Source organism: Carassius gibelio, chromosome A4, assembly GCF_023724105.1.
Source record: "Carassius gibelio isolate Cgi1373 ecotype wild population from Czech Republic chromosome A4, carGib1.2-hapl.c, whole genome shotgun sequence".
NCBI lineage: Eukaryota > Metazoa > Chordata > Actinopteri > Cypriniformes > Cyprinidae > Carassius > Carassius gibelio.
The window spans coordinates 16,928,997-16,950,361 of NC_068374.1; the positions used below are offsets into that span (position 1 = coordinate 16,928,997).

The 21,365-nt window shown below is 48.7% G+C and overlaps 23 non-coding genes across 23 annotated transcripts; 11 read left to right on the forward strand and 12 right to left on the reverse strand.

Moving 5' to 3' along the window:
* Nucleotides 1-1,241: 1,241 nt before the first annotated feature.
* On the forward strand, nt 1,242-1,315 carry trnam-cau (transfer RNA methionine (anticodon CAU)). Its single transcript has one exon. It is a non-coding gene; the product is annotated as a tRNA-Met (tRNA).
* A 1,205-nt stretch (nt 1,316-2,520) lies between these two features.
* Nucleotides 2,521-2,603, reverse strand: trnal-cag (transfer RNA leucine (anticodon CAG)). The gene has a single exon. It is a non-coding gene; the product is annotated as a tRNA-Leu (tRNA).
* A 96-nt stretch (nt 2,604-2,699) lies between these two features.
* Nucleotides 2,700-2,773, forward strand: trnam-cau (transfer RNA methionine (anticodon CAU)). The gene has a single exon. It is a non-coding gene; the product is annotated as a tRNA-Met (tRNA).
* Nucleotides 2,774-3,978: 1,205 nt separating this feature from the next.
* trnal-cag (transfer RNA leucine (anticodon CAG)) lies at nt 3,979-4,061 on the reverse strand. The gene has a single exon. It is a non-coding gene; the product is annotated as a tRNA-Leu (tRNA).
* Nucleotides 4,062-4,157: 96 nt separating this feature from the next.
* trnam-cau (transfer RNA methionine (anticodon CAU)) lies at nt 4,158-4,231 on the forward strand. The gene has a single exon. It is a non-coding gene; the product is annotated as a tRNA-Met (tRNA).
* Nucleotides 4,232-5,436: 1,205 nt separating this feature from the next.
* Nucleotides 5,437-5,519, reverse strand: trnal-cag (transfer RNA leucine (anticodon CAG)). Its single transcript has one exon. It is a non-coding gene; the product is annotated as a tRNA-Leu (tRNA).
* A 96-nt stretch (nt 5,520-5,615) lies between these two features.
* Nucleotides 5,616-5,689, forward strand: trnam-cau (transfer RNA methionine (anticodon CAU)). Its single transcript has one exon. It is a non-coding gene; the product is annotated as a tRNA-Met (tRNA).
* A 1,205-nt stretch (nt 5,690-6,894) lies between these two features.
* trnal-cag (transfer RNA leucine (anticodon CAG)) lies at nt 6,895-6,977 on the reverse strand. Its single transcript has one exon. It is a non-coding gene; the product is annotated as a tRNA-Leu (tRNA).
* A 96-nt stretch (nt 6,978-7,073) lies between these two features.
* trnam-cau (transfer RNA methionine (anticodon CAU)) lies at nt 7,074-7,147 on the forward strand. The gene has a single exon. It is a non-coding gene; the product is annotated as a tRNA-Met (tRNA).
* Nucleotides 7,148-8,352: 1,205 nt separating this feature from the next.
* On the reverse strand, nt 8,353-8,435 carry trnal-cag (transfer RNA leucine (anticodon CAG)). Its single transcript has one exon. It is a non-coding gene; the product is annotated as a tRNA-Leu (tRNA).
* Nucleotides 8,436-9,810: 1,375 nt separating this feature from the next.
* trnal-cag (transfer RNA leucine (anticodon CAG)) lies at nt 9,811-9,893 on the reverse strand. The gene has a single exon. It is a non-coding gene; the product is annotated as a tRNA-Leu (tRNA).
* Nucleotides 9,894-9,989: 96 nt separating this feature from the next.
* On the forward strand, nt 9,990-10,063 carry trnam-cau (transfer RNA methionine (anticodon CAU)). The gene has a single exon. It is a non-coding gene; the product is annotated as a tRNA-Met (tRNA).
* A 1,205-nt stretch (nt 10,064-11,268) lies between these two features.
* On the reverse strand, nt 11,269-11,351 carry trnal-cag (transfer RNA leucine (anticodon CAG)). The gene has a single exon. It is a non-coding gene; the product is annotated as a tRNA-Leu (tRNA).
* Nucleotides 11,352-12,726: 1,375 nt separating this feature from the next.
* Nucleotides 12,727-12,809, reverse strand: trnal-cag (transfer RNA leucine (anticodon CAG)). The gene has a single exon. It is a non-coding gene; the product is annotated as a tRNA-Leu (tRNA).
* Nucleotides 12,810-12,905: 96 nt separating this feature from the next.
* trnam-cau (transfer RNA methionine (anticodon CAU)) lies at nt 12,906-12,979 on the forward strand. Its single transcript has one exon. It is a non-coding gene; the product is annotated as a tRNA-Met (tRNA).
* A 1,205-nt stretch (nt 12,980-14,184) lies between these two features.
* On the reverse strand, nt 14,185-14,267 carry trnal-cag (transfer RNA leucine (anticodon CAG)). Its single transcript has one exon. It is a non-coding gene; the product is annotated as a tRNA-Leu (tRNA).
* Nucleotides 14,268-14,363: 96 nt separating this feature from the next.
* On the forward strand, nt 14,364-14,437 carry trnam-cau (transfer RNA methionine (anticodon CAU)). The gene has a single exon. It is a non-coding gene; the product is annotated as a tRNA-Met (tRNA).
* A 1,205-nt stretch (nt 14,438-15,642) lies between these two features.
* Nucleotides 15,643-15,725, reverse strand: trnal-cag (transfer RNA leucine (anticodon CAG)). The gene has a single exon. It is a non-coding gene; the product is annotated as a tRNA-Leu (tRNA).
* Nucleotides 15,726-15,821: 96 nt separating this feature from the next.
* On the forward strand, nt 15,822-15,895 carry trnam-cau (transfer RNA methionine (anticodon CAU)). The gene has a single exon. It is a non-coding gene; the product is annotated as a tRNA-Met (tRNA).
* Nucleotides 15,896-17,100: 1,205 nt separating this feature from the next.
* On the reverse strand, nt 17,101-17,183 carry trnal-cag (transfer RNA leucine (anticodon CAG)). Its single transcript has one exon. It is a non-coding gene; the product is annotated as a tRNA-Leu (tRNA).
* Nucleotides 17,184-17,279: 96 nt separating this feature from the next.
* On the forward strand, nt 17,280-17,353 carry trnam-cau (transfer RNA methionine (anticodon CAU)). Its single transcript has one exon. It is a non-coding gene; the product is annotated as a tRNA-Met (tRNA).
* Nucleotides 17,354-18,558: 1,205 nt separating this feature from the next.
* Nucleotides 18,559-18,641, reverse strand: trnal-cag (transfer RNA leucine (anticodon CAG)). The gene has a single exon. It is a non-coding gene; the product is annotated as a tRNA-Leu (tRNA).
* A 96-nt stretch (nt 18,642-18,737) lies between these two features.
* Nucleotides 18,738-18,811, forward strand: trnam-cau (transfer RNA methionine (anticodon CAU)). The gene has a single exon. It is a non-coding gene; the product is annotated as a tRNA-Met (tRNA).
* The last annotated feature ends 2,554 nt before the right edge of the window (nt 18,812-21,365 follow it).

Below are 21,365 nucleotides of genomic sequence, written 5' to 3' on the forward strand. Positions count from 1 at the left end.
AGTGGTTAGAGTAAATGCGGAGAACCTTCTCCCAAATAATGTATACACTGTATATTTTTATTTATTGTTGTGTGTATATAGTTGTTTAAATATAGTTCACTATTGTTAATATTTGTGTCTAACATTATTTTATTTAACTTGATTTTTTAATCCTATTTAACTTTTACTTTTACCTTTTTAATTTATTGTTTGAAAACTTCATTTAATATTCATTACTGTTCTGTTAGCATAATTGTAAAATAAATAAAAAAAGCAAATTGAGAAATGTGTTATGATTTCTACATTTATTTTCCTTTTATTTCCTTTTAATTTTTTTTTTTTTTTGAAAACTTATATAAATTTAATTTGTTTAATATTCATTACTGTTATGTTGGCATAATTGTAAAAAAAAAAAAGAGAATGATTGCTTTTTTATTTGTACTTTAGTAAACATTTCATCAGTACACTGCAACAATAGAACGTATTCCTATAAAAAGATAATTTGCACTTTGTCATTTGTCACAGACATTTTTAAGCATAATAATGACTATTTTTTCATCCTTTTTTAATTAAAAATGACAGATTTAAAGGTGTCTTGAATGAATGTAACCTTAAAAAAAAATCTGATTTAATATCAATAAAATCACAACTAATAACATGCTTAAAATAAATATGAATACAACTACACACAATAACATGCTTAATCAGAATAAAAAATAATACAACAACTACTAAATAACTAATAATAACAAAACACATTTCCATTGGTGTATTAAAATGTAATGAAAAAAATATCAAAACAAGCACATATATACATTTAATTAACCTTGAAACTTCATTTATTTAAAGCAATTAACAATAAAACAAAAAGTTGTCTTTAGCTGGATTCGAACCCGGGTCGAGGGGAGCACCTGCAATAGAAAACAGTGTAATATAAATGCACGAATTTACCGCAAGAAGAAACCGGAAGATGTATCACTGCGCGCATGCTAAGGAAGATCCGTCTTTGAACGTCAAATTTGACCCTTTCTTTTCTTCATTTTTTCTTTCTCTTCTTCCCCTTCTCTTTTTCTTCCTTCCCTCTTTTCTTCCCTTCTTCCCCGTCTTTGACGGACTATTGTTCGCCAGCTTGAGCGCAGCGCCTTAGACCGCTCGGCCATCCTGACACCCTTGCCTGGCTAGAGATGGCCTGTTCGAGCCGCACCTGAAACCAGGGACCTAGAAGCTACTTTTTCTCTGTTCGGGCCCCCTTTAGCCCACGGGCCTCGTTGGCGCAGTTAGGCAGCGCGTCAGTCTCATAATCTGAAGGTCGTGAGTTCGAGCCTCACACGGGGCAGGGTGGTTCTTTTTTTCTGATAACTGAGAGAGCTTAGACCAGGGGTGTCAAACTAAATTCCTTTAGGGCCCGAGCCCTGTAGAGTGTTGTTCCAACCCTTCTCAAACACACAAGGCATGTAGTTTTCAAATGAGCCTGAAGGGCATGATTAGTTGGATCAGGTGTGTTCTATCAGGCTTGAATCTAAACTCTGCAGGTCTCCGGCCTTCCAGGGACTGAGTTTGACACCCGTGGCTTAGAAAGAAAGAGTGAGGTTCTCTGTCCCCTTTCGTGTGGGTTTCCCTGTGTCTCCTGGGGGCAAAAGGCCACAGCTCCTCTTCAGGGCAGGTGAAATGATGCTTTGTGGAAAACTGTGAGGTTCCAGGTAAATTCCCTGAATCTCATCCAGCGACATTGCGTGTAGGCCCGTGCAATCCTTTTATTTACAGTGAAGTCAAAATTCTGCATGCATGCTGGCTAATGCTACATGAAGGCAGCAATAGCATCCCTCTCATATTCATGTAACACGTGGCCACGTCCTCCTGAGGTTTTGTGAAGTTTCAAAGGCCATATTGCTGCACTGGCCCGGTCCTGAAGATTTGCCTTGTACAACGTTCGGAAGATTAGACCCTTCCGATCAGAGCAGGCCACACAACTCCTTGTCCAAGCTCTTTGTTTTCTCCAGACTGGACTACTGCTATGCTCCCTTGGCGGGTCTTCCGGCACGTACTATCAAGCCTCTGCAACTGATCCAGGATGCAGCAGCGAGACTGGTCTTCAACGAGCCAAAGAAAGCCCACGTCACACCTCTCTTCATAATTTTGCACTGGCTACCAATAGCTGTTCGCATCAGATTCAAGGTACTGATGTTTGCCTACAAGATAACCACTGGCTCTGCAGCAATATACCTAAAGTCGCTGGTGCAGACCTACGCTTGCTTTCTGCAAGTGAACGATGCCTCGTGGTGCCATCCCAAAGAGGCACAAAATCACTCTCAAGGACCTTTTCCTGGACTGTTCCCAGCTGGTGGATCGGCCTGCCTATCTCAATTCGAGCAGCGGAGGCTTTAACCCTTTTCAAAAAGTGTCTAAAAACTCATCCTTGTCTTCAACGCCTGCCCAATTAATACTAGCATTTGCCTAATGCGTCGTTTTGTCAAAGTTAACGCCCTGCTGGCCCAACGTAGCAGAAGACTGAAGTCTCTGTCTGCAGCCAAAGGATAGGTCTGTCAGAAGTGGGATTCGAACCCACGCCTCCAGGGGAGACTGCGACCTGAACGCAGCGCCTTAGACCGCTCGGCCATCCTGACACCCTTGCCTGGCTAGAGATGGCCTGTTCGAGCCGCACCTGAAACCAGGGACCTAGAAGCTACTTTTTCTCTGTTCGGGCCCCCTTTAGCCCACGGGCCTCGTTGGCGCAGTTAGGCAGCGCGTCAGTCTCATAATCTGAAGGTCGTGAGTTCGAGCCTCACACGGGGCAGGGTGGTTCTTTTTTTCTGATAACTGAGAGAGCTTAGACCAGGGGTGTCAAACTAAATTCCTTTAGGGCCCGAGCCCTGTAGAGTGTTGTTCCAACCCTTCTCAAACACACAAGGCATGTAGTTTTCAAATGAGCCTGAAGGGCATGATTAGTTGGATCAGGTGTGTTCTATCAGGCTTGAATCTAAACTCTGCAGGTCTCCGGCCTTCCAGGGACTGAGTTTGACACCCGTGGCTTAGAAAGAAAGAGTGAGGTTCTCTGTCCCCTTTCGTGTGGGTTTCCCTGTGTCTCCTGGGGGCAAAAGGCCACAGCTCCTCTTCAGGGCAGGTGAAATGATGCTTTGTGGAAAACTGTGAGGTTCCAGGTAAATTCCCTGAATCTCATCCAGCGACATTGCGTGTAGGCCCGTGCAATCCTTTTATTTACAGTGAAGTCAAAATTCTGCATGCATGCTGGCTAATGCTACATGAAGGCAGCAATAGCATCCCTCTCATATTCATGTAACACGTGGCCACGTCCTCCTGAGGTTTTGTGAAGTTTCAAAGGCCATATTGTTGCACTGGCCCGGTCCTGAAGATTTGCCTTGTACAACGTTCGGAAGATTAGACCCTTCCGATCAGAGCAGGCCACACAACTCCTTGTCCAAGCTCTTTGTTTTCTCCAGACTGGACTACTGCTATGCTCCCTTGGCGGGTCTTCCGGCACGTACTATCAAGCCTCTGCAACTGATCCAGGATGCAGCAGCGAGACTGGTCTTCAACGAGCCAAAGAAAGCCCACGTCACACCTCTCTTCATAATTTTGCACTGGCTACCAATAGCTGTTCGCATCAGATTCAAGGTACTGATGTTTGCCTACAAGATAACCACTGGCTCTGCAGCAATATACCTAAAGTCGATGGTGCAGACCTACGCTTGCTTTCTGCAAGTGAACGATGCCTCGTGGTGCCATCCCAAAGAGGCACAAAATCACTCTCAAGGACCTTTTCCTGGACTGTTCCCAGCTGGTGGATCGGCCTGCCTATCTCAATTCGAGCAGCGGAGGCTTTAACCCTTTTCAAAAAGTGTCTAAAAACTCATCCTTGTCTTCAACGCCTGCCCAATTAATACTAGCATTTGCCTAATGCGTCGTTTTGTCAAAGTTAACGCCCTGCTGGCCCAACGTAGCAGAAGACTGAAGTCTCTGTCTGCAGCCAAAGGATAGGTCTGTCAGAAGTGGGATTCGAACCCACGCCTCCAGGGGAGACTGCGACCTGAACGCAGCGCCTTAGACCGCTCGGCCATCCTGACACCCTTGCCTGGCTAGAGATGGCCTGTTCGAGCCGCACCTGAAACCAGGGACCTAGAAGCTACTTTTTCTCTGTTCGGGCCCCCTTTAGCCCACGGGCCTCGTTGGCGCAGTTAGGCAGCGCGTCAGTCTCATAATCTGAAGGTCGTGAGTTCGAGCCTCACACGGGGCAGGGTGGTTCTTTTTTTCTGATAACTGAGAGAGCTTAGACCAGGGGTGTCAAACTAAATTCCTTTAGGGCCCGAGCCCTGTAGAGTGTTGTTCCAACCCTTCTCAAACACACAAGGCATGTAGTTTTCAAATGAGCCTGAAGGGCATGATTAGTTGGATCAGGTGTGTTCTATCAGGCTTGAATCTAAACTCTGCAGGTCTCCGGCCTTCCAGGGACTGAGTTTGACACCCGTGGCTTAGAAAGAAAGAGTGAGGTTCTCTGTCCCCTTTCGTGTGGGTTTCCCTGTGTCTCCTGGGGGCAAAAGGCCACAGCTCCTCTTCAGGGCAGGTGAAATGATGCTTTGTGGAAAACTGTGAGGTTCCAGGTAAATTCCCTGAATCTCATCCAGCGACATTGCGTGTAGGCCCATGCAATCCTTTTATTTACAGTGAAGTCAAAATTCTGCATGCATGCTGGCTAATGCTACATGAAGGCAGCAATAGCATCCCTCTCATATTCATGTAACACGTGGCCACGTCCTCCTGAGGTTTTGTGAAGTTTCAAAGGCCATATTGCTGCACTGGCCCGGTCCTGAAGATTTGCCTTGTACAACGTTCGGAAGATTAGACCCTTCCGATCAGAGCAGGCCACACAACTCCTTGTCCAAGCTCTTTGTTTTCTCCAGACTGGACTACTGCTATGCTCCCTTGGCGGGTCTTCCGGCACGTACTATCAAGCCTCTGCAACTGATCCAGGATGCAGCAGCGAGACTGGTCTTCAACGAGCCAAAGAAAGCCCACGTCACACCTCTCTTCATAATTTTGCACTGGCTACCAATAGCTGTTCGCATCAGATTCAAGGTACTGATGTTTGCCTACAAGATAACCACTGGCTCTGCAGCAATATACCTAAAGTCGATGGTGCAGACCTACGCTTGCTTTCTGCAAGTGAACGATGCCTCGTGGTGCCATCCCAAAGAGGCACAAAATCACTCTCAAGGACCTTTTCCTGGACTGTTCCCAGCTGGTGGATCGGCCTGCCTATCTCAATTCGAGCAGCGGAGGCTTTAACCCTTTTCAAAAAGTGTCTAAAAACTCATCCTTGTCTTCAACGCCTGCCCAATTAATACTAGCATTTGCCTAATGCGTCGTTTTGTCAAAGTTAACGCCCTGCTGGCCCAACGTAGCAGAAGACTGAAGTCTCTGTCTGCAGCCAAAGGATAGGTCTGTCAGAAGTGGGATTCGAACCCACGCCTCCAGGGGAGACTGCGACCTGAACGCAGCGCCTTAGACCGCTCGGCCATCCTGACACCCTTGCCTGGCTAGAGATGGCCTGTTCGAGCCGCACCTGAAACCAGGGACCTAGAAGCTACTTTTTCTCTGTTCGGGCCCCCTTTAGCCCACGGGCCTCGTTGGCGCAGTTAGGCAGCGCGTCAGTCTCATAATCTGAAGGTCGTGAGTTCGAGCCTCACACGGGGCAGGGTGGTTCTTTTTTTCTGATAACTGAGAGAGCTTAGACCAGGGGTGTCAAACTAAATTCCTTTAGGGCCCGAGCCCTGTAGAGTGTTGTTCCAACCCTTCTCAAACACACAAGGCATGTAGTTTTCAAATGAGCCTGAAGGGCATGATTAGTTGGATCAGGTGTGTTCTATCAGGCTTGAATCTAAACTCTGCAGGTCTCCGGCCTTCCAGGGACTGAGTTTGACACCCGTGGCTTAGAAAGAAAGAGTGAGGTTCTCTGTCCCCTTTCGTGTGGGTTTCCCTGTGTCTCCTGGGGGCAAAAGGCCACAGCTCCTCTTCAGGGCAGGTGAAATGATGCTTTGTGGAAAACTGTGAGGTTCCAGGTAAATTCCCTGAATCTCATCCAGCGACATTGCGTGTAGGCCCATGCAATCCTTTTATTTACAGTGAAGTCAAAATTCTGCATGCATGCTGGCTAATGCTACATGAAGGCAGCAATAGCATCCCTCTCATATTCATGTAACACGTGGCCACGTCCTCCTGAGGTTTTGTGAAGTTTCAAAGGCCATATTGCTGCACTGGCCCGGTCCTGAAGATTTGCCTTGTACAACGTTCGGAAGATTAGACCCTTCCGATCAGAGCAGGCCACACAACTCCTTGTCCAAGCTCTTTGTTTTCTCCAGACTGGACTACTGCTATGCTCCCTTGGCGGGTCTTCCGGCACGTACTATCAAGCCTCTGCAACTGATCCAGGATGCAGCAGCGAGACTGGTCTTCAACGAGCCAAAGAAAGCCCACGTCACACCTCTCTTCATAATTTTGCACTGGCTACCAATAGCTGTTCGCATCAGATTCAAGGTACTGATGTTTGCCTACAAGATAACCACTGGCTCTGCAGCAATATACCTAAAGTCGATGGTGCAGACCTACGCTTGCTTTCTGCAAGTGAACGATGCCTCGTGGTGCCATCCCAAAGAGGCACAAAATCACTCTCAAGGACCTTTTCCTGGACTGTTCCCAGCTGGTGGATCGGCCTGCCTATCTCAATTCGAGCAGCGGAGGCTTTAACCCTTTTCAAAAAGTGTCTAAAAACTCATCCTTGTCTTCAACGCCTGCCCAATTAATACTAGCATTTGCCTAATGCGTCGTTTTGTCAAAGTTAACGCCCTGCTGGCCCAACGTAGCAGAAGACTGAAGTCTCTGTCTGCAGCCAAAGGATAGGTCTGTCAGAAGTGGGATTCGAACCCACGCCTCCAGGGGAGACTGCGACCTGAACGCAGCGCCTTAGACCGCTCGGCCATCCTGACACCCTTGCCTGGCTAGAGATGGCCTGTTCGAGCCGCACCTGAAACCAGGGACCTAGAAGCTACTTTTTCTCTGTTCGGGCCCCCTTTAGCCCACGGGCCTCGTTGGCGCAGTTAGGCAGCGCGTCAGTCTCATAATCTGAAGGTCGTGAGTTCGAGCCTCACACGGGGCAGGGTGGTTCTTTTTTTCTGATAACTGAGAGAGCTTAGACCAGGGGTGTCAAACTAAATTCCTTTAGGGCCCGAGCCCTGTAGAGTGTTGTTCCAACCCTTCTCAAACACACAAGGCATGTAGTTTTCAAATGAGCCTGAAGGGCATGATTAGTTGGATCAGGTGTGTTCTATCAGGCTTGAATCTAAACTCTGCAGGTCTCCGGCCTTCCAGGGACTGAGTTTGACACCCGTGGCTTAGAAAGAAAGAGTGAGGTTCTCTGTCCCCTTTCGTGTGGGTTTCCCTGTGTCTCCTGGGGGCAAAAGGCCACAGCTCCTCTTCAGGGCAGGTGAAATGATGCTTTGTGGAAAACTGTGAGGTTCCAGGTAAATTCCCTGAATCTCATCCAGCGACATTGCGTGTAGGCCCGTGCAATCCTTTTATTTACAGTGAAGTCAAAATTCTGCATGCATGCTGGCTAATGCTACATGAAGGCAGCAATAGCATCCCTCTCATATTCATGTAACACGTGGCCACGTCCTCCTGAGGTTTTGTGAAGTTTCAAAGGCCATATTGCTGCACTGGCCCGGTCCTGAAGATTTGCCTTGTACAACGTTCGGAAGATTAGACCCTTCCGATCAGAGCAGGCCACACAACTCCTTGTCCAAGCTCTTTGTTTTCTCCAGACTGGACTACTGCTATGCTCCCTTGGCGGGTCTTCCGGCACGTACTATCAAGCCTCTGCAACTGATCCAGGATGCAGCAGCGAGACTGGTCTTCAACGAGCCAAAGAAAGCCCACGTCACACCTCTCTTCATAATTTTGCACTGGCTACCAATAGCTGTTCGCATCAGATTCAAGGTACTGATGTTTGCCTACAAGATAACCACTGGCTCTGCAGCAATATACCTAAAGTCGCTGGTGCAGACCTACGCTTGCTTTCTGCAAGTGAACGATGCCTCGTGGTGCCATCCCAAAGAGGCACAAAATCACTCTCAAGGACCTTTTCCTGGACTGTTCCCAGCTGGTGGATCGGCCTGCCTATCTCAATTCGAGCAGCGGAGGCTTTAACCCTTTTCAAATAGTGTCTAAAAACTCATCCTTGTCTTCAACGCCTGCCCAATTAATACTAGCATTTGCCTAATGCGTCGTTTTGTCAAAGTTAACGCCCTGCTGGCCCAACGTAGCAGAAGACTGAAGTCTCTGTCTGCAGCCAAAGGATAGGTCTGTCAGAAGTGGGATTCGAACCCACGCCTCCAGGGGAGACTGCGACCTGAACGCAGCACCTTAGACCGCTCGGCCATCCTGACACCCTTGCCTGGCTAGAGATGGCCTGTTCGAGCCGCACCTGAAACCAGGGACCTAGAAGCTACTTTTTCTCTGTTCGGGCCCCCTTTAGCCCACGGGCCTCGTTGGCGCACTTAGGCAGCGCGTCAGTCTCATAATCTGAAGGTCGTGAGTTCGAGCCTCACACGGGGCAGGGTGGTTCTTTTTTTCTGATAACTGAGAGAGCTTAGACCAGGGGTGTCAAACTAAATTCCTTTAGGGCCCGAGCCCTGTAGAGTGTTGTTCCAACCCTTCTCAAACACACAAGGCATGTAGTTTTCAAATGAGCCTGAAGGGCATGATTAGTTGGATCAGGTGTGTTCTATCAGGCTTGAATCTAAACTCTGCAGGTCTCCGGCCTTCCAGGGACTGAGTTTGACACCCGTGGCTTAGAAAGAAAGAGTGAGGTTCTCTGTCCCCTTTCGTGTGGGTTTCCCTGTGTCTCCTGGGGGCAAAAGGCCACAGCTCCTCTTCAGGGCAGGTGAAATGATGCTTTGTGGAAAACTGTGAGGTTCCAGGTAAATTCCCTGAATCTCATCCAGCGACATTGCGTGTAGGCCCGTGCAATCCTTTTATTTACAGTGAAGTCAAAATTCTGCATGCATGCTGGCTAATGCTACATGAAGGCAGCAATAGCATCCCTCTCATATTCATGTAACACGTGGCCACGTCCTCCTGAGGTTTTGTGAAGTTTCAAAGGCCATATTGCTGCACTGGCCCGGTCCTGAATATTTGCCTTGTACAACGTTCGGAAGATTAGACCCTTCCGATCAGAGCAGGCCACACAACTCCTTGTCCAAGCTCTTTGTTTTCTCCAGACTGGACTACTGCTATGCTCCCTTGGCGGGTCTTCCGGCACGTACTATCAAGCCTCTGCAACTGATCCAGGATGCAGCAGCGAGACTGGTCTTCAACGAGCCAAAGAAAGCCCACGTCACACCTCTCTTCATAATTTTGCACTGGCTACCAATAGCTGTTCGCATCAGATTCAAGGTACTGATGTTTGCCTACAAGATAACCACTGGCTCTGCAGCAATATACCTAAAGTCGATGGTGCAGACCTACGCTTGCTTTCTGCAAGTGAACGATGCCTCGTGGTGCCATCCCAAAGAGGCACAAAATCACTCTCAAGGACCTTTTCCTGGACTGTTCCCAGCTGGTGGATCGGCCTGCCTATCTCAATTCGAGCAGCGGAGGCTTTAACCCTTTTCAAAAAGTGTCTAAAAACTCATCCTTGTCTTCAACGCCTGCCCAATTAATACTAGCATTTGCCTAATGCGTCGTTTTGTCAAAGTTAACGCCCTGCTGGCCCAACGTAGCAGAAGACTGAAGTCTCTGTCTGCAGCCAAAGGATAGGTCTGTCAGAAGTGGGATTCGAACCCACGCCTCCAGGGGAGACTGCAACCTGAACGCAGCGCCTTAGACCGCTCGGCCATCCTGACACCCTTGCCTGGCTAGAGATGGCCTGTTCGAGCCGCACCTGAAACCAGGGACCTAGAAGCTACTTTTTCTCTGTTCGGGCCCCCTTTAGCCCACGGGCCTCGTTGGCGCAGTTAGGCAGCGCGTCAGTCTCATAATCTGAAGGTCGTGAGTTCGAGCCTCACACGGGGCAGGGTGGTTCTTTTTTTCTGATAACTGAGAGAGCTTAGACCAGGGGTGTCAAACTAAATTCCTTTAGGGCCCGAGCCCTGTAGAGTGTTGTTCCAACCCTTCTCAAACACACAAGGCATGTAGTTTTCAAATGAGCCTGAAGGGCATGATTAGTTGGATCAGGTGTGTTCTATCAGGCTTGAATCTAAACTCTGCAGGTCTCCGGCCTTCCAGGGACTGAGTTTGACACCCGTGGCTTAGAAAGAAAGAGTGAGGTTCTCTGTCCCCTTTCGTGTGGGTTTCCCTGTGTCTCCTGGGGGCAAAAGGCCACAGCTCCTCTTCAGGGCAGGTGAAATGATGCTTTGTGGAAAACTGTGAGGTTCCAGGTAAATTCCCTGAATCTCATCCAGCGACATTGCGTGTAGGCCCGTGCAATCCTTTTATTTACAGTGAAGTCAAAATTCTGCATGCATGCTGGCTAATGCTACATGAAGGCAGCAATAGCATCCCTCTCATATTCATGTAACACGTGGCCACGTCCTCCTGAGGTTTTGTGAAGTTTCAAAGGCCATATTGCTGCACTGGCCCGGTCCTGAAGATTTGCCTTGTACAACGTTCGGAAGATTAGACCCTTCCGATCAGAGCAGGCCACACAACTCCTTGTCCAAGCTCTTTGTTTTCTCCAGACTGGACTACTGCTATGCTCCCTTGGCGGGTCTTCCGGCACGTACTATCAAGCCTCTGCAACTGATCCAGGATGCAGCAGCGAGACTGGTCTTCAACGAGCCAAAGAAAGCCCACGTCACACCTCTCTTCATAATTTTGCACTGGCTACCAATAGCTGTTCGCATCAGATTCAAGGTACTGATGTTTGCCTACAAGATAACCACTGGCTCTGCAGCAATATACCTAAAGTCGCTGGTGCAGACCTACGCTTGCTTTCTGCAAGTGAACGATGCCTCGTGGTGCCATCCCAAAGAGGCACAAAATCACTCTCAAGGACCTTTTCCTGGACTGTTCCCAGCTGGTGGATCGGCCTGCCTATCTCAATTCGAGCAGCGGAGGCTTTAACCCTTTTCAAAAAGTGTCTAAAAACTCATCCTTGTCTTCAACGCCTGCCCAATTAATACTAGCATTTGCCTAATGCGTCGTTTTGTCAAAGTTAACGCCCTGCTGGCCCAACGTAGCAGAAGACTGAAGTCTCTGTCTGCAGCCAAAGGATAGTTCTGTCAGAAGTGGGATTCGAACCCACGCCTCCAGGGGAGACTGCGACCTGAACGCAGCGCCTTAGACCGCTCGGCCATCCTGACACCCTTGCCTGGCTAGAGATGGCCTGTTCGAGCCGCACCTGAAACCAGGGACCTAGAAGCTACTTTTTCTCTGTTCGGGCCCCCTTTAGCCCACGGGCCTCGTTGGCGCAGTTAGGCAGCGCGTCAGTCTCATAATCTGAAGGTCGTGAGTTGGAGCCTCACACGGGGCAGGGTGGTTCTTTTTTTCTGATAACTGAGAGAGCTTAGACCAGGGGTGTCAAACTAAATTCCTTTAGGGCCCGAGCCCTGTAGAGTGTTGTTCCAACCCTTCTCAAACACACAAGGCATGTAGTTTTCAAATGAGCCTGAAGGGCATGATTAGTTGTATCAGGTGTGTTCTATCAGGCTTGAATCTAAACTCTGCAGGTCTCCGGCCTTCCAGGGACTGAGTTTGACACCCGTGGCTTAGAAAGAAAGAGTGAGGTTCTCTGTCCCCTTTCGTGTGGGTTTCCCTGTGTCTCCTGGGGGCAAAAGGCCACAGCTCCTCTTCAGGGCAGGTGAAATGATGCTTTGTGGAAAACTGTGAGGTTCCAGGTAAATTCCCTGAATCTCATCCAGCGACATTGCGTGTAGGCCCGTGCAATCCTTTTATTTACAGTGAAGTCAAAATTCTGCATGCATGCTGGCTAATGCTACATGAAGGCAGCAATAGCATCCCTCTCATATTCATGTAACACGTGGCCACGTCCTCCTGAGGTTTTGTGAAGTTTCAAAGGCCATATTGCTGCACTGGCCCGGTCCTGAATATTTGCCTTGTACAACGTTCGGAAGATTAGACCCTTCCGATCAGAGCAGGCCACACAACTCCTTGTCCAAGCTCTTTGTTTTCTCCAGACTGGACTACTGCTATGCTCCCTTGGCGGGTCTTCCGGCACGTACTATCAAGCCTCTGCAACTGATCCAGGATGCAGCAGCAAGACTGGTCTTCAACGAGCCAAAGAAAGCCCACGTCACACCTCTCTTCATAATTTTGCACTGGCTACCAATAGCTGTTCGCATCAGATTCAAGGTACTGATGTTTGCCTACAAGATAACCACTGGCTCTGCAGCAATATACCTAAAGTCGATGGTGCAGACCTACGCTTGCTTTCTGCAAGTGAACGATGCCTCGTGGTGCCATCCCAAAGAGGCACAAAATCACTCTCAAGGACCTTTTCCTGGACTGTTCCCAGCTGGTGGATCGGCCTGCCTATCTCAATTCGAGCAGCGGAGGCTTTAACCCTTTTCAAAAAGTGTCTAAAAACTCATCCTTGTCTTCAACGCCTGCCCAATTAATACTAGCATTTGCCTAATGCGTCGTTTTGTCAAAGTTAACGCCCTGCTGGCCCAACGTAGCAGAAGACTGAAGTCTCTGTCTGCAGCCAAAGGATAGGTCTGTCAGAAGTGGGATTCGAACCCACGCCTCCAGGGGAGACTGCGACCTGAACGCAGCGCCTTAGACCGCTCGGCCATCCTGACACCCTTGCCTGGCTAGAGATGGCCTGTTCGAGCCGCACCTGAAACCAGGGACCTAGAAGCTACTTTTTCTCTGTTCGGGCCCCCTTTAGCCCACGGGCCTCGTTGGCGCAGTTAGGCAGCGCGTCAGTCTCATAATCTGAAGGTCGTGAGTTCGAGCCTCACACGGGGCAGGGTGGTTCTTTTTTTCTGATAACTGAGAGAGCTTAGACCAGGGGTGTCAAACTAAATTCCTTTAGGGCCCGAGCCCTGTAGAGTGTTGTTCCAACCCTTCTCAAACACACAAGGCATGTAGTTTTCAAATGAGCCTGAAGGGCATGATTAGTTGGATCAGGTGTGTTCTATCAGGCTTGAATCTAAACTCTGCAGGTCTCCGGCCTTCCAGGGACTGAGTTTGACACCCGTGGCTTAGAAAGAAAGAGTGAGGTTCTCTGTCCCCTTTCGTGTGGGTTTCCCTGTGTCTCCTGGGGGCAAAAGGCCACAGCTCCTCTTCAGGGCAGGTGAAATGATGCTTTGTGGAAAACTGTGAGGTTCCAGGTAAATTCCCTGAATCTCATCCAGCGACATTGCGTGTAGGCCCGTGCAATCCTTTTATTTACAGTGAAGTCAAAATTCTGCATGCATGCTGGCTAATGCTACATGAAGGCAGCAATAGCATCCCTCTCATATTCATGTAACACGTGGCCACGTCCTCCTGAGGTTTTGTGAAGTTTCAAAGGCCATATTGCTGCACTGGCCCGGTCCTGAATATTTGCCTTGTACAACGTTCGGAAGATTAGACCCTTCCGATCAGAGCAGGCCACACAACTCCTTGTCCAAGCTCTTTGTTTTCTCCAGACTGGACTACTGCTATGCTCCCTTGGCGGGTCTTCCGGCACGTACTATCAAGCCTCTGCAACTGATCCAGGATGCAGCAGCGAGACTGGTCTTCAACGAGCCAAAGAAAGCCCACGTCACACCTCTCTTCATAATTTTGCACTGGCTACCAATAGCTGTTCGCATCAGATTCAAGGTACTGATGTTTGCCTACAAGATAACCACTGGCTCTGCAGCAATATACCTAAAGTCGATGGTGCAGACCTACGCTTGCTTTCTGCAAGTGAACGATGCCTCGTGGTGCCATCCCAAAGAGGCACAAAATCACTCTCAAGGACCTTTTCCTGGACTGTTCCCAGCTGGTGGATCGGCCTGCCTATCTCAATTCGAGCAGCAGAGGCTTTAACCCTTTTCAAAAAGTGTCTAAAAACTCATCCTTGTCTTCAACGCCTGCCCAATTAATACTAGCATTTGCCTAATGCGTCGTTTTGTCAAAGTTAACGCCCTGCTGGCCCAACGTAGCAGAAGACTGAAGTCTCTGTCTGCAACCAAAGGATAGGTCTGTCAGAAGTGGGATTCGAACCCACGCCTCCAGGGGAGACTGCGACCTGAACGCAGCGCCTTAGACCGCTCGGCCATCCTGACACCCTTGCCTGGCTAGAGATGGCCTGTTCGAGCCGCACCTGAAACCAGGGACCTAGAAGCTACTTTTTCTCTGTTCGAGCCCCCTTTAGCCCATGGGCCTCGTTGGCGCAGTTAGGCAGCGCGTCAGTCTCATAATCTGAAGGTCGTGAGTTCGAGCCTCACACGGGGCAGGGTGGTTCTTTTTTTCTGATAACTGAGAGAGCTTAGACCAGGGGTGTCAAACTAAATTCCTTTAGGGCCCGAGCCCTGTAGAGTGTTGTTCCAACCCTTCTCAAACACACAAGGCATGTAGTTTTCAAATGAGCCTGAAGGGCATGATTAGTTGGATCAGGTGTGTTCTATCAGGCTTGAATCTAAACTCTGCAGGTCTCCGGCCTTCCAGGGACTGAGTTTGACACCCGTGGCTTAGAAAGAAAGAGTGAGGTTCTCTGTCCCCTTTCGTGTGGGTTTCCCTGTGTCTCCTGGGGGCAAAAGGCCACAGCTCCTCTTCAGGTCAGGTGAAATGATGCTTTGTGGAAAACTGTGAGGTTCCAGGTAAATTCCCTGAATCTCATCCAGCGACATTGCGTGTAGGCCCGTGCAATCCTTTTATTTACAGTGAAGTCAAAATTCTGCATGCATGCTGGCTAATGCTACATGAAGGCAGCAATAGCATCCCTCTCATATTCATGTAACACGTGGCCACGTCCTCCTGAGGTTTTGTGAAGTTTCAAAGGCCATATTGCTGCTCTGGCCCGGTCCTGAAGATTTGCCTTGTACAACGTTCGGAAGATTAGACCCTTCCGATCAGAGCAGGCCACACAACTCCTTGTCCAAGCTCTTTGTTTTCTCCAGACTGGACTACTGCTATGCTCCCTTGGCGGGTCTTCCGGCACGTACTATCAAGCCTCTGCAACTGATCCAGGATGCAGCAGCGAGACTGGTCTTCAACGAGCCAAAGAAAGCCCACGTCACACCTCTCTTCATAATTTTGCACTGGCTACCAATAGCTGTTCGCATCAGATTCAAGGTACTGATGTTTGCCTACAAGATAACCACTGGCTCTGCAGCAATATACCTAAAGTCGCTGGTGCAGACCTACGCTTGCTTTCTGCAAGTGAACGATGCCTCGTGGTGCCATCCCAAAGAGGCACAAAATCACTCTCAAGGACCTTTTCCTGGACTGTTCCCAGCTGGTGGATCGGCCTGCCTATCTCAATTCGAGCAGCGGAGGCTTTAACCCTTTTCAAAAAGTGTCTAAAAACTCATCCTTGTCTTCAACGCCTGCCCAATTAATACTAGCATTTGCCTAATGCGTCGTTTTGTCAAAGTTAACGCCCTGCTGGCCCAACGTAGCAGAAGACTGAAGTCTCTGTCTGCAGCCAAAGGATAGGTCTGTCAGAAGTGGGATTCGAACCCACGCCTCCAGGGGAGACTGCGACCTGAACGCAGCGCCTTAGACCGCTCGGCCATCCTGACACCCTTGCCTGGCTAGAGATGGCCTGTTCGAGCCGCACCTGAAACCAGGGACCTAGAAGCTACTTTTTCTCTGTTCGGGCCCCCTTTAGCCCACGGGCCTCGTTGGCGCAGTTAGGCAGCGCGTCAGTCTCATAATCTGAAGGTCGTGAGTTCGAGCCTCACACGGGGCAGGGTGGTTCTATTTTTCTGATAACTGAGAGAGCTTAGACCAGGGGTGTCAAACTAAATTCCTTTAGGGCCCGAGCCCTGTAGAGTGTTGTTCCAACCCTTCTCAAACACACAAGGCATGTAGTTTTCAAATGAGCCTGAAGGGCATGATTAGTTGGATCAGGTGTGTTCTATCAGGCTTGAATCTAAACTCTGCAGGTCTCCGGCCTTCCAGGGACTGAGTTTGACACCCGTGGCTTAGAAAGAAAGAGTGAGGTTCTCTGTCCCCTTTCGTGTGGGTTTCCCTGTGTCTCCTGGGGGCAAAAGGCCACAGCTCCTCTTCAGGGCAGGTGAAATGATGCTTTGTGGAAAACTGTGAGGTTCCAGGTAAATTCCCTGAATCTCATCCAGCGACATTGCGTGTAGGCCCGTGCAATCCTTTTATTTACAGTGAAGTCAAAATTCTGCATGCATGCTGGCTAATGCTACATGAAGGCAGCAATAGCATCCCTCTCATATTCATGTAACACGTGGCCACGTCCTCCTGAGGTTTTGTGAAGTTTCAAAGGCCATATTGCTGCACTGGCCCGGTCCTGAAGATTTGCCTTGTACAACGTTCGGAAGATTAGACCCTTCCGATCAGAGCAGGCCACACAACTCCTTGTCCAAGCTCTTTGTTTTCTCCAGACTGGACTACTGCTATGCTCCCTTGGCGGGTCTTCCGGCACGTACTATCAAGCCTCTGCAACTGATCCAGGATGCAGCAGCGAGACTGGTCTTCAACGAGCCAAAGAAAGCCCACGTCACACCTCTCTTCATAATTTTGCACTGGCTACCAATAGCTGTTCGCATCAGATTCAAGGTACTGATGTTTGCCTACAAGATAACCACTGGCTCTGCAGCAATATACCTAAAGTCGCTGGTGCAGACCTACGCTTGCTTTCTGCAAGTGAACGATGCCTCGTGGTGCCATCCCAAAGAGGCACAAAATCACTCTCAAGGACCTTTTCCTGGACTGTTCCCAGCTGGTGGATCGGCCTGCCTATCTCAATTCGAGCAGCGGAGGCTTTAACCCTTTTCAAAAAGTGTCTAAAAACTCATCCTTGTCTTCAACGCCTGCCCAATTAATACTAGCATTTGCCTAATGCGTCGTTTTGTCAAAGTTAACGCCCTGCTGGCCCAACGTAGCAGAAGACTGAAGTCTCTGTCTGCAGCCAAAGGATAGGTCTGTCAGAAGTGGGATTCGAACCCACGCCTCCAGGGGAGACTGCGACCTGAACGCAGCGCCTTAGACCGCTCGGCCATCCTGACACCCTTACCTGGCTAGAGATGGCCTGTTCGAGCCGCACCTGAAACCAGGGACCTAGAAGCTACTTTTTCTCTGTTCGGGCCCCCTTTAGCCCACGGGCCTCGTTGGCGCAGTTAGGCAGCGCGTCAGTCTCATAATCTGAAGGTCGTGAGTTCGAGCCTCACACGGGGCAGGGTGGTTCTATTTTTCTGATAACTGAGAGAGCTTAGACCAGGGGTGTCAAACTAAATTCCTTTAGGGCCCGAGCCCTGTAGAGTGTTGTTCCAACCCTTCTCAAACACACAAGGCATGTAGTTTTCAAATGAGCCTGAAGGGCATGATTAGTTGGATCAGGTGTGTTCTATCAGGCTTGAATCTAAACTCTGCAGGTCTCCGGCCTTCCAGGGACTGAGTTTGACACCCGTGGCTTAGAAAGAAAGAGTGAGGTTCTCTGTCCCCTTTCGTGTGGGTTTCCCTGTGTCTCCTGGGGGCAAAAGGCCACAGCTCCTCTTCAGGGCAGGTGAAATGATGCTTTGTGGAAAACTGTGAGGTTCCAGGTAAATTCCCTGAATCTCATCCAGCGACATTGCGTGTAGGCCCGTGCAATCCTTTTATTTACAGTGAAGTCAAAATTCTGCATGCATGCTGGCTAATGCTACATGAAGGCAGCAATAGCATCCCTCTCATATTCATGTAACACGTGGCCACGTCCTCCTGAGGTTTTGTGAAGTTTCAAAGGCCATATTGCTGCACTGGCCCGGTCCTGAAGATTTGCCTTGTACAACGTTCGGAAGATTAGACCCTTCCGATCAGAGCAGGCCACACAACTCCTTGTCCAAGCTCTTTGTTTTCTCCAGACTGGACTACTGCTATGCTCCCTTGGCGGGTCTTCCGGCACGTACTATCAAGCCTCTGCAACTGATCCAGGATGCAGCAGCGAGACTGGTCTTCAACGAGCCAAAGAAAGCCCACGTCACACCTCTCTTCATAATTTTGCACTGGCTACCAATAGCTGTTCGCATCAGATTCAAGGTACTGATGTTTGCCTACAAGATAACCACTGGCTCTGCAGCAATATACCTAAAGTCGCTGGTGCAGACCTACGCTTGCTTTCTGCAAGTGAACGATGCCTCGTGGTGCCATCCCAAAGAGGCACAAAATCACTCTCAAGGACCTTTTCCTGGACTGTTCCCAGCTGGTGGATCGGCCTGCCTATCTCAATTCGAGCAGCGGAGGCTTTAACCCTTTTCAAAAAGTGTCTAAAAACTCATCCTTGTCTTCAACGCCTGCCCAATTAATACTAGCATTTGCCTAATGCGTCGTTTTGTCAAAGTTAACGCCCTGCTGGCCCAACGTAGCAGAAGACTGAAGTCTCTGTCTGCAGCCAAAGGATAGGTCTGTCAGAAGTGGGATTCGAACCCACGCCTCCAGGGGAGACTGCGACCTGAACGCAGCGCCTTAGACCGCTCGGCCATCCTGACACCCTTGCCTGGCTAGAGATGGCCTGTTCGAGCCGCACCTGAAACCAGGGACCTAGAAGCTACTTTTTCTCTGTTCGGGCCCCCTTTAGCCCACGGGCCTCGTTGGCGCAGTTAGGCAGCGCGTCAGTCTCATAATCTGAAGGTCGTGAGTTCGAGCCTCACACGGGGCAGGGTGGTTCTTTTTTTCTGATAACTGAGAGAGCTTAGACCAGGGGTGTCAAACTAAATTCCTTTAGGGCCCGAGCCCTGTAGAGTGTTGTTCCAACCCTTCTCAAACACACAAGGCATGTAGTTTTCAAATGAGCCTGAAGGGCATGATTAGTTGGATCAGGTGTGTTCTATCAGGCTTGAATCTAAACTCTGCAGGTCTCCGGCCTTCCAGGGACTGAGTTTGACACCCGTGGCTTAGAAAGAAAGAGTGAGGTTCTCTGTCCCCTTTCGTGTGGGTTTCCCTGTGTCTCCTGGGGGCAAAAGGCCACAGCTCCTCTTCAGGGCAGGTGAAATGATGCTTTGTGGAAAACTGTGAGGTTCCAGGTAAATTCCCTGAATCTCATCCAGCGACATTGCGTGTAGGCCCATGCAATCCTTTTATTTACAGTGAAGTCAAAATTCTGCATGCATGCTGGCTAATGCTACATGAAGGCAGCAATAGCATCCCTCTCATATTCATGTAACACGTGGCCACGTCCTCCTGAGGTTTTGTGAAGTTTCAAAGGCCATATTGCTGCACTGGCCCGGTCCTGAAGATTTGCCTTGTACAACGTTCGGAAGATTAGACCCTTCCGATCAGAGCAGGCCACACAACTCCTTGTCCAAGCTCTTTGTTTTCTCCAGACTGGACTACTGCTATGCTCCCTTGGCGGGTCTTCCGGCACGTACTATCAAGCCTCTGCAACTGATCCAGGATGCAGCAGCGAGACTGGTCTTCAACGAGCCAAAGAAAGCCCACGTCACACCTCTCTTCATAATTTTGCACTGGCTACCAATAGCTGTTCGCATCAGATTCAAGGTACTGATGTTTGCCTACAAGATAACCACTGGCTCTGCAGCAATATACCTAAAGTCGCTGGTGCAGACCTACGCTTGCTTTCTGCAAGTGAACGATGCCTCGTGGTGCCATCCCAAAGAGGCACAAAATCACTCTCAAGGACCTTTTCCTGGACTGTTCCCAGCTGGTGGATCGGCCTGCCTATCTCAATTCGAGCAGCGGAGGCTTTAACCCTTTTCAAAAAGTGTCTAAAAACTCATCCTTGTCTTCAACGCCTGCCCAATTAATACTAGCATTTGCCTAATGCGTCGTTTTGTCAAAGTTAACGCCCTGCTGGCCCAACGTAGCAGAAGACTGAAGTCTCTGTCTGCAGCCAAAGGATAGGTCTGTCAGAAGTGGGATTCGAACCCACGCCTCCAGGGGAGACTGCGACCTGAGCGCTAGCTGACGAAGGATAGTCCGACATAATTTCAGAAATGTTGAGCAATGTCGAACTGCGCAGCCAATCGCATCGAAGCGCTATGACATTTGGACCAATCGCGTCGAAGCGCCTTAACATTTCCAGCCAATCAAAAAGCGCAATTTATAACATTATCTTGACATTCGTGACATTTGACCAATCAGAGAGCAGGGGGATTTCGACGGCACGTTTCCGCGTCTCACCGCTAGGTGGAGGGGTCAGCGCTTCTAGTCAGGTGTCAATCAAGTTGCCGAACCGTGCCGAAGGTGTACGAAAGAATGACATCATCCTCAGGGGGCGTGTCAGAGGTAAAAAAGGTTAATTACTCAAGTTTGTGACCTATGACAAGGGTCATTGTCGCGTAGTTCGACATAAAAAGTGGTACGAGATTTGTCAATGGGTGAGTGTTTGTTACCTTTGCATTATAGATGTATAAAAATAAAAAATAATCGTAATCGAACATTATTAGTATCTTGGTTTAGTGTATTTGCATAAGAGAACAACACATCAGGCTTCAGAACAAACATTTACCTGGTCCCATTCATTTGAATGATGTAATGTGATGGTTGTGTTATGTTATGGCTTTCAACAGTGCAAACCAGAGTGTGTAATAATTGTTTATAGACATTTATGTAATGTTGCAGGTATTTTAAGAAATGTTCCTGTCTTGTATCTTTCTCCTCTAAATAGAGATACCAGTTGTAACATTATATATAAGATAAATGGGACTTGTGTCCTAGAAATGAATGAATGAATGAATAAATATATGAATTTAATGAAGTATTTTATGCTCTCTTAAGGGACTCACTTTTATTGTGCATTATATTTGTTATAATGCTTACAGATAGAGAAATGTCAGATGCTGTCTCGTGGCCAAACAACCTTGCTTGGAGGTGTGCTGAAATGCATGTTTTTTTTATTAGTATCATTAGTATATTTACTGAAAAGGTTTCTTTCTGAATTATGTATTAAGGTTTTTTTTTTTTTTTTTTCGTCTTAAGCCTCTACTGGACCAGCACAAAGGGTGGTGGAAGAACCTCATGATGCTGAAACAGCAAAGAAGGCCATGGAGCAGAGTCAGCCTGACCCCCAGCCTCATCCCATGCCCCTGCCCCGTCCCCAGCCTACTGCACCTGTGGAAGCAAGAGTTGCAACACAATTTTCAATGGTAAGAATTACTATTTAACTTTTTTAATAATACCACTTAAGAATGTGCTCAATTAAAATTCAAGAAAGTTCAGAACGTAAGATGAAGAAAAAAAGAAAAAGTAAGAAT